Here is a 14,674-nt window from a genome sequence, read left to right as displayed (position 1 = left end):
AAATATTTAAAGATTAGAAAGGAAAATATATGATTAATGAAAGTAATTATAATTTATTAATGAAAAGGAGATTATATAGATGATAAAATTTATTTAATCATAATTTTGTTTAATTATTAATTTTCAACGTTTACTTTTAGCCTTAGTCTAATCAAATTGTTTTTTTGCTCTGAAAGTCATGGAAATTCTGGCTATATTTTCAAAAAATCTGACAAGGATTTTTGTAAATGCAAGTTACAGTGGTTAAACTTCAAAATTTTAAGTGCCCCAAACGTTTTTGGTGGTACTGAATCCATTTTCACGATAAAAAAACTGTCTTTTTTGAAAAAAAATTGCCCAAATTCTGGCCACTTTTGACCTTCCAAGAAAGAACTAATGACTCCTTATTTTTTTCAATCTATTAGAAATCTAGTTGGCATTTCTAGGAAAAATACGTTTGAACTTAGTAATCTATGCCATTCAAATACCCAATTTTTTTTTAAAAGTACATGAGTTGTTTAGGCAGAACAGAATTTCGTCTTGACAATTATTTTGTATCAGAATCTAGTGTTTTAGTTTTCCAAAAATTTGACCGTGCTTGGCAATTATTTTGTATCCGAATGTAGTGTTTTAGTTTTCCAAAAATTTGACCGTGAGTATTTGAATTTTTTTTTTCTAATGTTAGCAATAAAGTCAAGACCATAGAGAAAAAAAACGGCTGAGACATTCAAAATCCATCCTAAAAACTCAAATTACCAAAATTGAACCAATTGCATTAACCAAGCGCATGTGCGTCCACTTCGAATTCCAATGGATGAATCATATCGACTTAATAAATGTTTCGGCGATCTACCTTTTACGGTTACCGGCTTTTCCCTCTCTTCCTGTGGAATCGAACCCTTGGAGCTATAAATCCGCTTCAACCACTCCACATTCTATGCGCTCATATCTCTAGCTTGTTGCTGCTCCTGCTTAGTTTTTCAATTTGCCATCCATTTCTGAGATGGAGAACCACGGGAGCTTTGCATGAGGCAGGTGGTGGCTCTATTTCCTCCCCTTTAGAAATGGTTGCAGTCGTTTCTCGTTGGACTCTGACGATGTTTGTGGGTGGCGTCAGTGGCATGTTTATATTGCATTGCTTATTGTTGTTGTATCTGCTGTTTTGGCCTCCTAGTTCATCCCAGGAAGTTGTGCGTGGGTGGGGAGATGTAAGAGGTTGAGTGGCATACCCATTCCTGGTCCCAAAGGATGGCCCATCATTGGAAGTCTGCTAGACATGAGCATTGGTCTTGCTGATCTAAAGTGGGGCACTAAAGGCTTCTTGTCATCTTACAAGAACCTCTCCCACTACAAAGCTTAAACTATTTCCAAGATCTTGCTTATGATTGATAATTTGTAGAATTAAAAGAACTTGAAATAGGTGTATCCTTGTGTTTGCCTTTAACTACTTAATTTCCTTAAGTTTATTTTCTTAAACTGATATATAAACACACATAACAGTAAATGTAGCAAATAAAAAAACCATAAAGACAACAAGTTTAATTAGGAGTCCACCCTGATATCTTGGGCTATGTCTCCATGAGCTCTAGTCAACTCAACTAGGCTCTTTGCGATTATGGTAAACTTCTTTTACAAGTTCCACACTCAACTCCATTTGTTTACAACTGAACCTATGGGGTTAGAATACCATCTTATCCTACTGCCTGTCCATACTCTGCAGACAGATCTAGGCTTCTCTGGACTAGATTCCTTCAATTGGTGCTCCAGGCTATCTTGAGGTCCTCACTTGCACCAACTCCCTCATAATTCTTTTACTATCTCTGGAATTCCTTCTTATATCTTTAGCACACCTCAGACATCAGCAATAGTTTGATCATTTGATCTCTTTGTTGTTCTCTAGCTCTTAGCTCTCGGCTCTCGGCTCTAGCTCTCGGCACTAACTCTTGGCTCTGGCTCTCAGCTCTTGGCCTAGCGGTGAGCTCCCTGAAGGGAAACTTGCTCTCTCAAGGGAAAACTAGCTTCTTCGCTTGGCTCTCTGGCCTTTGAAGAATCCTCCGACTTTGCAGCTTCTATCCATTCCTCTGTGTGCAATCATGAGGAATCATTCCTTTGTGGCTCTGCGTCTGGCCCTCTGGCTCTCTGGCTCTCTGGCTCTGCATTTGGCCCTCTGGCTCTGTGGCTCTGTTGCTCTGCGTCTGTCCATTTGGCTCTATGTGTGCTATAGTGCATTCCTATTACAAACGCCCACTTACAGCGTGCCAAGGAGAATGGGAACCATTTTACAACAAAAAGAAACAATCGACCTTTCTTCGGACAAAATCCTGAAAATAGCACAAAATTCCAACACACAAGAATACACAGAAAAACACATCATGAGCCGTTTAACCGAAACTAAAATAATATGTAATCGCGTCAATAACCTTATCGGGTACGGCCTTTATTGCATGTCGCAATCGCATGTTGCATTAACATGGCACCTTTGTGTCGATCACTGATCGCATGTCGCAAGTTGCAACAGCTCTTGTATCAGGGATTCGCTAATTGTCGATCGTCAATCGCCGATTGCTCTATCGGCGCTATCAAATTGCTCTATCAGCGCTATCATTATCGGCCCATTGCATCGGCGTATCGCATCAGCGTATGTTGCATGTAACGTCCCCCTTAGTATTGCGCGACTCGATCACCGATCGCCGATCACGCTATCGCATATCGCAAGTCGCAATGGCATGGGTCTTGGTGCTATGCTCCTCCGATTCCTGATCGCACATGTAAACGGTCCAAGGTCTATTCCGATATCGCATGAAGGCCTTACTTTTGCATTTTTGATGCAATTTTCTTAAGGAACCCCAAGTCCCATTTTAACAAGAAAATGCCTCCTTTTCTAAGGACATTGGGCAATTTTATTTTTACAATAACTCCTTCATCTGATGTCTGTTTTGGCCCATTCAAATTGTGTTAGATTCAAAATGAAGAGATATATGCAATGAGACTATTTCTAGGAGCATCCTTTGACTTTCATTTGAGCATTTTGAAAGTCCTTGAGGATCATTTTCTGATCACGCCTCCCCACTGGGAATCTTTTGGACCCAAAAAGATTGATATATTGATCTGAATAGTAGATGAGAGTACGTCATGCTCTTCTTTCAACCTTCACACGGTGCCTTTGAACCAAAGCCTTTGAACACATCCTTCCTGGATGTGCTTGTCTTTCGGTTAAGAACTCTCTTCCTCCCTGACTTCATGCAGAACTCCTGCTGAGAAGGTTACAGTCGGTAGTTTGAACTTCTCTTCCTGGATCGTTGATCCAAGTTGGCCCAAACAAATGTGAAGTTACATCTTCTTCACAAAAATTTACATTTGTATCTGTTTGACATATTGTCAACAACAACTGTTAACAATTACAGAATTATAGACAACAACTGGATGGCCTAACTCTTGCTTCATCAAAAGAAACAAATTTCACATCTTGTGAACACCTCCATGTCTTTACATCTGCATACAAATGATTGACTAGATAACAAGCTAACAAAACATGCCTTTAAAATAATTGACCCTTCAAGTCAAGCATGTAGAAAAAGAATTGTAGGATTCTTTTTCAAAGATGAAACACTTCATCATCATCTCCATCTTGGAGACCAAATCAAATTCTTCCAAGTCAATATTCCATTACATGCATGTTTACAACAAAGTAATCAACCCTTCAAGTTAATCACACATACATGTTCAAATACGAGGAAATCATCAACATCCCTGTGTTCATGCACATCATTCTCATGCATGCATTTCATCCTTCATCTTTCGCTTAAGTACACTCTAATTTTGAAGCTGAAATGAGCATAATGTTGCAACAATAAAGTGAGTCTCCTACTCAACTTTTCCATTCACCTTCTTGGTAGAATCCTGCAACTTGCATCTCATTAACAAAGAAATGCAAATAGATGCGATACATTTCTTTTCACATCAAAAGATATGCAACTTTAATTGGATAAGAACTCTAACCATTTCTTACCAATCCATTTCAAAGGTCCTTCCTTTGTTTTCACATCAACAACAACATGTGAATCATCTTGAAACACATCATTTATGGAAACTTCCTTTCCATTCTTGCCATTTTCTCTTTCTACCTTCTTCAAGTTTCGTGGAAGCATTATTGGATTCAAAGTCCAACACTTTTCGGCAATGTGTCCTTGCTTATGGCAGTATGTGCAATGCATGTGCATCTTCTTGACAACATGATTTGCCTTGTCCAGTGGAATTTTGGCTTCTTGCTTCTTTTCCTTCCAAAGTTTCCTGCATGTGGCCATCCTCTTCCAACAGCTAGAAACATTATGGTTATCCAAACCACAAAAGGAACGTACAATTCTTTTCCAATGCTTATATGGAAATTTATCATGCTTTACATTATCAAAGGAATATGATTAGAACCAAATTTATACCTTTATTTTTCACCTTTATTACCTTCATGAGGAGGTGAATTGAATGAAGAAGTAGCTCCCTTTGGAACACCATCAATCTCTTCAATGGTTTCAGAGTTTCCACAACTCTTTGGTTCAAGTGTCTGCTTATGAACACCTTCTTCCTAAAAATGATGTTTCAAGCTATTGCATTCCCCAGGAATACAATCTTTACACTCTTGAGGTAGAAGACCTGACATGAAACTCCTTCTAGGAACTGTTCCATTTGCCTTCATGGCTGCTTTGGAACTTTCTCCATAATATTGTCCATAGCCAAGACCCAAATACTTAGGCCTTTCCTCAACCATTATTGGCTCAACAATACCTTGTGCATGCTTTCCCAATCCTTTTCCTTCATAGCCCATTTTGGACATTAACTTGGAACCTATGCCTCTTGTATGTTTTTCAAAAGAAACAACATAATCATTTTTAGAGGAATTTGAAGAAAAACTAGAACTGTTTACCTCTTCTTCAAGCTGATACTTGACTAAGGCTTCTTTGGCAATAAGGAGTTGCGTCTCCAACTCATGCACCCTTTCCAAGTTCATATTTGCAATATGAAGTTTGCCTTCCACTTCCTGCAATTTGTTAGAAAGCAACTGCTGCTCTTCCTTCATGGAATTCAACTGCTCTTGAAGTCCAACACTCATTTCTCTCACCATGTCCATCATGAGGAACAAGTCTTGCTTCATGTCTTTATCACAGAATCTTGTGATGGAGGAGGGTTTCGAGGACTCACTTGTAGAAGTTGTCATTATCAAAATGAACAAAAGAACTTCAAACAAGATTAATAAAGAGCTTATTCAAGCAACCTTTTGCAACAAACCTCTTGTGCTTCAAGGATTGCTTTGAGGTCTTTTGGGATAAGAAGAATGCCTTCAACCCTTCTTCCTTCTTGTCCTCTCTTGGACTTAGTTATCAATAGCTTTCCCTTCACCTCTGCAAACTCAAACAATAGTCTGTTTACAAGCCATCAAATAATCAATCCTTGACTATTTAAACACCTTTCAAGTTAAGCAGGAAAATAGATTGCTCTGTCAATCAAGCATTCTGATCTTATACCACTTGCATCATGATACAACCTGCTTCATTATACCACCTACTCCATGATACCACCTTCTCTGGTATAACTTCGTTCCAATATCACCTTCTTTGAAGGTGGGGTTAATCAACTCGGGGCTCTGATACCACCTGATCTAAAGTGGGGCACTAAAGGCTTCTTGTCAGCTTACAAGAACCTCTCCCACTCCAAAGCTTAGGCTATTTCCAAGATCTTGCTTATGACTGATAATTTGCGGAATTAAAAGAACTTGAAATAGGTGTATGCTTGTGTTTTCCTTTAACTGCTTAATTGCCTTAAGTTTATTTGCTTAAACTGATATATAAACACACATAACAATAAATGTAGCAAATAAACAAACCATAAATACAATAAGTTTAATTAGGAGTTTACCCTGATATCTTGGGCTATGTCTCCATGAGCTCTAGTCAACTCAACTAGGCTCTTTGGGATTATGGTAAACTTTGTTTACAAGTTCCACACTCAACTCCATTTGTTTACAACTGAACCTATGGATTTAGAATACCATCTTATCCTGCTGTGTGTCCATACTCTGCAGACAGATCTAGGCTTCTCTGGACTAGATTCCTTCAATCAGTGCTCCAAGCTATCTTGATCTCCTCGCTTGCACCAACTCCCTCAGAATTATTTTACTGTCTATGGAATTCCTTCTTCTGTCTTCAGCACACCTCGGACATCAACAATAGCTTGATCATTTGATCTCTTTATTGTTCTCTGACTCTCAGCTCTCGGCTCTCGGCTCTAGTTCTCGGCTCTGGCTCTCGGCTCTTGGTTCTTTGCTCTTAGCTCTCGGCTCTGGCTCTCAGCTCTTGGCCCAACTATGAGCTCCCTGAAGGGAAAATTGCTTTCTCAAGGGAAAACTAGCTTCTTCGCTTGGCTCTCTGGCCTTTGAAGAATTCTCTGACTCGGCGGCTTCCATCCGTTCCTCTGTGTGCAATCATGAGGAAACATTCCTCTGTGGCTCTGTGTTTGGCCCTCTGGCTCTCTAGCTCTATGGCTCTGCGTCTGGCCCTCTAGCTCTACGTTTAGCCTTCTAGCTCTGTGGCTCTATGGATCTGCGTCTAGCCATCTGGCTCTGTGTGTTCTATAACACATTCCTGTTACAAACGCCCGCTTACAGCCTGGCAAGGAGAATGGGAGTTGTTTTAAAAAGAAAAGAAACAGCCGGCCTTTCTTCGGACAAAATGCCGAAAATAGCACAAAATTCCAATACACAGGAATACACAGAAAACACATCGTGAGCCGTTTAACCAGAAATCAAATATTATGTAATCGCATCCATAACCTTATTGGGTCTGGCCTTTATCGCATGTCGCAATCTCACGTTGCATTAGCATGGCTCCTTTGTGCTGATCGCCGAACGCATATTGCAATCGCATGCCACAATTCGTAACGGCCCTTGTATCAGGGATTCGCCGATCTCTCTATCAGCGCTATCACTATCGGCTCATCACATCGTCGTATGTGACATGTAACGGCCCCCTTAGTATTGCGCTACCCGAAAGCTGATCGTCGATCACGCTATCACATATCGCAAGTCGTATTGGCATGGGTCTTGGTGCTATGCTCCTCCGATCGTCGATATCGCTATCACTGATCGCACATGTAAACGGCCTCGGGTCTGTTCCGATATCGCATGAAGGCCTTCCTTTTGCATTTGCGATGCGATTTTCTTAAGGACCCCTTAAGTCCCATTTCAACAAGAAAATGCCTCCTTTTCTAAGGACATTGGGCAATTTTCGTTTTACAATAACTCCTTCATCCGAAGTATGTTTTTTCCCATTCAAATTGCGTTAGATTCACAATGAAGAGATCTATGCAATGAGACTATTTCCAGGAGCATACTTTGACTTAAATTTTTGAGCATTTAGAAAGTCCTTGAGGATAATTTTCTGATCACTTGCTCACTGCAAGCTCGAATATCTGGCTCATCATCATGGCGTCGACCCTTTATCTTAGGCTCCACACCCGCCATTATTACATCGAATCCTGTAGTGGCCCCCGAGCTGCTCAACTCTCCTCAGTTCACCAACAGACTCCTCAAGCAATCCATGCAATAGTTGTTGTTTGGGCGGGCCATTGTCTTTGCATCCAATGGGGACTACTGGAGGCTGCTCAGGAGAATTTCTTCTGCGCATCTTTTCGCTCCCCGCAAAATCGCTGCTCACGAGCCTGGTCGCCAGGCTTATGCTCTCGTAATGCTTCTTGATATTTAGAAGGAATGTCATTCCAGTGGTGTTGTTAGGGTTCGACGACACTTGCAAGGAGCATCACTGAACAATATCATGGGCAACGTCTTTGGAAGGAGGTTCGATATGTCATGTACTTCTACTTGTGAAGAAGTGAAGAAGCTGCGGGAGATGGTGGATGAGGGGTTCCAGCTCTTGGGAGATTTCAAGTGGGCGGATCATCTACAATGGCTGTGACCGCTAGACCCTCTTTGAGTCCATGCTCGTTGTGCCCGCTTGGTGCCGCGTGTGACATATTTTTTTACAAGTATCATCGAAGAGCACCGACATATAGAGCGAGGTAGGGAAAGTGGTGCTCAATCTGATTTTGTTGACATTCTACTGTCGTTGCAGGGATAAGATAAGGTGGATGAGGAGGATATGATCACTATTCTCTGGGTCCGTATTTTCACACTACTTTTATATCTGTATTTTACTTTACTTAACATGCAATCTGATCTCTGTATTGTATTTGACCTAACATGGAAACTCCGAAATTTATATTTATATGAATAATGAGGTGAGTTTGCTTGCCTGTGGGGAGGGCATTAAATAAGTTTGGTTCTAATTTATGTTATTTTATGTATGCAGGAGATGATTTTTTGTGGCACAGACACGACGGCTCTGCTGACAGAGTGGGCCATGGTAGAACTGCTGCTGAATCCAGATGCCCAGAAGAAAGCTTAGACAGAGTTGGACAATGTAGTGGGGCAAGACCACAGCGTGAATGATTCGGATATCCCTAAGTTACTGTACCTCCAAGTTGTGGTAAAGGAAGCGCTGTGAATGCATCCGCTTGGACCACTGCTATAATGGGCACGACTCTCAACGGAATGTGTGTTACAGCGGGCACGATCACCATGGTGAATATCTAGTCGATTACTCATGATGACAAAGGGTTTGGAAAGGAAAAGTGACATTAAACAACATTTTATTTGTGAAAATAAGGGAAATTAGGAGAAAAGGAAGGTGAAAGGTCACAAGGTGCATGTGAGGAGGAAAATGAAGGAAAATAATGGAAAATGAAGAAAATAGAGGTCTTATTGATAAAAAGGCTTCGAAGGATCAATTCACAACCTTTATTCAGTTCAGTTTTGGATATATATCTCTATTCTCTCTACTCTCTCATACTCTTGGACACTTAGAGCATTGTTGGAGCACTGTAGCATTGGAGGAAGGAAGGCAAGGGAAAGACAAGAAAGCAACAGGAAGCAAAAATCAAACAAGGAAGAGAGAGATTACTTGCAGGTATCGAGTTGCATGTATGGTTTCCTTGGTAGTTTTCACATGCATGTGTGTTTTGTTTCTCTTGCTATCTTTGGCATGGGTTTTTCTAGGTGTGACAGTGGTTTTCAAACTTGCATTTCTATTTCCAGATATCCATGATGTGATAGGGTTCTCTTGTTTTGGTTGAGCTGGATTTCTGGATGGTTTTCGAAATTAAGTGGGGTGGTCTCAGGGGAGAAACACAAGGTACATGAATCCCTAGATCGGTGAAGGTGGGGTTATGGTAAAGCCTAATTGTGTATGACCTCGTTACGCATGGGAATCCTCAACCTGTGAATGGAAGGATATACGATAAATCCTAGAGGGTGGAACCTCATTGGGCCTAGGAATCCTTGACTGGTGAATGCTAGGAAATATGGTAAATCCAAGAGGCAAAGATAGAAAAAATCGTCACAGTTTAGGTGGAGAGATCTAGAGGCATCCATGCTTGTTTAGGGCATAGTGATCCGGTGGGATTCTGTTAAAGCCTAGTTGTATTGATGATGGTTTTGTGCCTAAGAATCCCTTGGTGGATAAATGGTAAAGCTCAAGGAAGCCTTGATTGGTTTTGTTTTGAGCCCCACATTCATGCTTGGAATATGGCATGGGGGTGATTAGTTAAAAGAAAGATTTGGTTCAGCCCAATCTATGGTCGGGTGGTTCTTCGAAGTTCCTGACTTGGTTGGCTTGTGCATACATTAATAAGAACTCATTTTCCTTTGGTATTTCATGTTTAAATGTACTTGTTAATATGTGGTTTTAATAGTCATTCTATCATTGCTATTTTTCTGGTTATAGGCATCGTTTTATGACACATCTTAGTCATGACTTTCATTATGTTTTGATTAGTAAGTGAATGAATAATGAGTGTATGACCTAATATATGATAATGCAACTATTCTGATAAGGCATAAATTCTCCTTGACAATTCTTAGATAAGTATGAGACCCCTATGCTCAGATCTATGGTTATAACCTGTAGATTACATATTTGTGATATGTTCGACAAAATGTTTGTCATGGCTATTAGGGGTTAGGTCAAGTCCTTGTACCAATGTTTGCATTAGTAGATTTAATTAATTGTTATTTATCATTTTTGGAAGTTTCATAAAGTTCTAAGCAGAGGCATGAGACCTGGCCCTAAAAAAGTGGCACGAAATCTAAGGCCGTTGACTCAGAACCGACTGAAGGAGGCCACAGTCACATGCATGCCTTATTGTGGGAATGGCTGGAGGCTCTCAGTCACATGCATGGATTGTCATGGGAGCAACAAGGAGTCTACCTCAACAAAATGACAAGTTTTCATAGGGGTTGGACACCTAGAAGGGTTGGTTGTCTCCTGAAGATTCTGTAGCTTTTGAGAAAGGTCAGATTAGTTTTATTTTATTGGTTCCACTTCTTTAATTGTACATGGGGAGTTGAATCACATCACAATAACTTTGCATCACATGTTTACCCCTGTGGACCAATTAGCTTGGGTAAATGTGGGAGGAGGGTGTTACAGAGTGGTATCAGAGCCAGGTTCACCCATTGGACTGGATGGGAGAAATATATTGGTCATGCATACATGTCAATTCTTTATGCTTGTGGTTTATGCCCTTGTTGTGTAGGCATGGTTGCAGTTGTGTCGCCATGTGAAAGTAGATGGTGTTGTTGTTGGATGTATTTCTTGTGAGTTCTTGTCACTTATGCACTTGTTATTCATGTCAGTGTCTATACGTCATTATGCATACATTGACATGGTTATAATTTTCATGCATGAGGTCATGGTATGTGGTTGGTATAGTCATGCATGGTAACTAGATGATGGTTGAGATGATTTTTATATAACGCTATGATTATGTTTATATATGTATTGCACTAATCTAGTTTATCTTGTTGATGAGGTATCCACCCCTGAATTATACTGAGATATGTTGATTATGTTATGTTTTGGCTTAAGCTAACATGGTATACTTGAAGGAATAAAATCAAAGAGGACTAGAGATATGGTAGACTACAACTCACAAGTCTCTCCCCATGTATCATATGAGCAACATGGTGGTGGGCACTCTTCTAACTTAGCATACACATTGAGAAGCTTGAAAGAATAAATAAGAAGTTGCAAAGCAGATAATGACAAAATCATTCAGGCACAGGAGAAACAAGCAGAGGCTAATGCAGCCATCCCTCAGAACTTGTCAGACTTCTAGACACAGGGACCACTTAGGATCATTCATGGATAAGGGGACATGAATAATGGAGCCTATGGTAGTAGGTCTCATGGCCGGTACAAGTCAGACAAAGATGACACGTTCATAGAAGGCAGGTTCTTGGATACACCTGATAGGAAAGGCAGTGGACATGAGCTTTACTCTAGTTCTGGTTCAAACATGTATCATGGTCATCATCACTATCATCCTTGCGGGAGGAGTGACAAGGGATATTTACAGGATGAGTTAAAGAAAGAAAATCCATCTACTTTTAATGGGGATTTGAAGAATTCGGAGGATGCAGAGGTATGGCTAGTCAGGATGAAGAAGTTCTTTGGGTTGCATGATTACATGGAGAACATGAAGGCCATAATAGCTATATTCGGCCTCAAAGGGAAAGAATACATGTGGTGGGAATATGTGAAGCCAGTCAGAGACATCACGACAGAAGAGTTTAGTTGGCATGTGTTGAAGAGACTTTTCAGGAAGAAGTACTTGTCACCAGAGGGACTAAGACAAAAAATCCAAGGAATTATGTGAGCTAAATATGGGATCGATGACGGATGAGGAGTATATGACTAAGTTCCTAGAGTTATTGAGGTATGTACCGTATATTAAGGCTGAAAAATCCAAAGTTTAGATATTTTTCAGTCGATTTCCATTAGCATTTAAAGATCAGATTGAGTATGATGAGCCTCAACCACTTGAAGAATTCATTGGGAAACTGAAGCACTATTATGAGCAATAAAAGCACAAGACAGAGTCTTAGCAAGGTTGGAAAGGGAAATAGAAAGCTAAAGGTAAATGGCAGCCAAAGAAAACAAGACCTCAGGATGCAGGAGAGAAAGAAAATGTTGCACCTCACAAGAAGTTTAATGGACCACAGCCTAGAGAACATCAGAATAAAGGTGATGGTAAGGGAATGTTGCAATGTTGGACATGTGGTAAGGATCATCTCAAGAGAGATTGTCCAAAAAATCAAGGTGGTAGGCCTCAGATTTATAGTGCATAGGATGCACAAACAGTTGGGGATGTTGGGAAAAGCATTCCACAAATTTATGCAGCGCTGGATAACAGGTAAGAAAATCACCATTCATCTATTATCGAGATGGATGGTAAGCTTTTTGATCAAGTTGTTTCTATTTTGATTGACCCTGGATGTAATTATAGTTATGTAGATCCTGACCTGGTGGATAAGTGAGGTTTGAATAAAGAAGTGCATGGAGAATCTTGGTTAGTGTAGTTGGCTGCAAGTACAAAGAAGAGAGTTCATCATTTGGTAAGTTATTGTACATTCGAGTTGAATTGTATGCCTACCTCAACACATTTGAATGTACTCTTGTTGGGATCATATATTATGATTTTGGGTATGGATTAGTCGTATCTTCACAGGACTAAGGTGGACTGTTATGAAAAATCTATTGAATTCTTGAATGACAATGGAGAACAAAGAATCTTGTAGGGTAGGAATAAATCTACATCAGTTAGAATGGTGACAGTTATGTAGGAAAAGCGCAGTCGTGAAAAAGAGTGTGTGTTATTTGTAGTGCATACTTTTAGTGATAAAGGTAAATATGTTGAGAATGCAGGAGTTATGAAGAGGTACTCGATCTTACATCAGTTTGAGGATGTGTTTCGAACAATGATTTTAGAGTTGTCACCTCATAGAGAAGTGGACTTCTATTTTGAGTTGGTACCAGGGGAAAGACCAACATCAAAGGCACCATACAGGATGAGCACACCAGAGTTACTAGAGTTTAAGTTGTAGTTGAAGTAAAGGGATACATCAGGCCAAGTGTATCACCTTGGGGTGCACTAGTGTTGTTTGTGAATAAGAAGGATGGTACTCTCAGGCTATGCATTGATTACAGGAAGTTAAAGAAAAGGTGACCATTGAGAAAAGGTATCCATTGTTGAGGACTGATGACTTGTTCGACCAATTGAAAGGAGAAATAATATTCTCGAAGGCTGACTTGAGATCTGGATATCATCAAGTAGGCATTAAAGAAGAGGACATCTACAAGACTGATTTACGGACCAGGTATAGGAATTATGAGTTTGTTGTAGTTCCATTTGGCTTGACTAATTCTCCATTACTTTCATGTGCTTGATGAATAGTGTGTTTCATCCTTATCTAGACAAGTTTGTCATTGTGTTCATTGATGATATATTTATATATTCTAAGAATGAGGAAGAGCATGTCAAACACTTAGCAGCAATGTTGAGATTGCTAAGAGAGAATCAGTTGTACGCCAAGATTAGCAAATAAAGTTTCTTTCATAAAGAGGTTCATTACTTGGGACTTGTTGTTTCCAAGGAAGGCATATCAGTGGATTCGAAAAATATAAGAGCGATGATGGAGTGGTCGCCAATTTGTTATGCAGAATCTACGACTACGAATAGAAGTATCTTCCCTATGCCTGGTGGACTGACCTAGAACAACAAAAAGACAAAGGGACTAATGTTTTCCTTAAGGTAAATAGAAAACAAGATGAAGCCTACATGGAATTTATCGTATGCTTTGCTTCTTCCTTGTCTTGAATGCTCCAATCCTAGCTTCGATTATTATTATTAGAACCTACATAGTCCGATAACACAAGCCAACAATCCACAAAATATATGTAGCAATATATAATCACTTTATTCAATAGATCAACATGGTCCTAAAATATATGAAGCCATAACATGATATATAGAAAAAAAGGAACTCTTTGCATTAATAGAAATGGAGCGAGTTACAAAAGAAGAAGATGTTGATCCTATAAAAGAGCTCCTCCAAGTAAACTTGTCCTTTCCTTGTCACAAAGTGCACCTCTAATCACCGTAATGCATGTAAATATATCTCTCACATCAAGAGCATAAGGCCCGAAACAATCTCCAAAATCCAACAACAACCAACCATGTGCTTGTGGAATGAGGTAAATATATAGCAAGGAGGGGTAGTTCATGAATTCTTATCCATTTACCAATCTAGACTTGAGATCAAAAAGTGATGGGAGGATAGCTCAAGGGATAAGATGGTGATTTCTACAAGGTGGAATCAGATAGGACTCGAATGTTTATCCAAGGTAAATGGTTGAAACAACCTATGGAAGCTTTTGGAAGACGAAGCTTCAGAAATATTTTTGATTTTTCCCGAATTTCTAGAATCACTGCACCCCCACATTTATGCAGGATGCATTATATAACACCTTGAGAGAAGGAGAGTCTGCACTCCAACATAGTTGCTCAATTATGGAGGGTTCCCCAATCCTTAAAATCACTTAAACGAAGGAGATGAGGGTAAAAACTCAGGAATTAAGGAGATTCATGCTTAGGGCTTTGTGCAAGGATGATGACAATATGTTGAAGGATGTGAATTGATCCCGTTTAAAGGCCTACTGACCAAATGCGAAAAAATGGCCTATAACACTAAGTATGGGCATTATGAGTTTGTTGTAGTTCCATTTGGTTTGACTAATGCTCCAGCTACTTT

The sequence above is a fragment of the Pinus tabuliformis genome, chromosome 4_1 (assembly GCF_031772625.1).
Source record: "Pinus tabuliformis cultivar Carrire ecotype Pingquan chromosome 4_1, CPIR1, whole genome shotgun sequence".
NCBI classification, from domain to species: Eukaryota; Viridiplantae; Streptophyta; class Pinopsida; order Pinales; family Pinaceae; genus Pinus; species Pinus tabuliformis.
Note: the sequence above shows the minus strand (reverse complement) of the source record.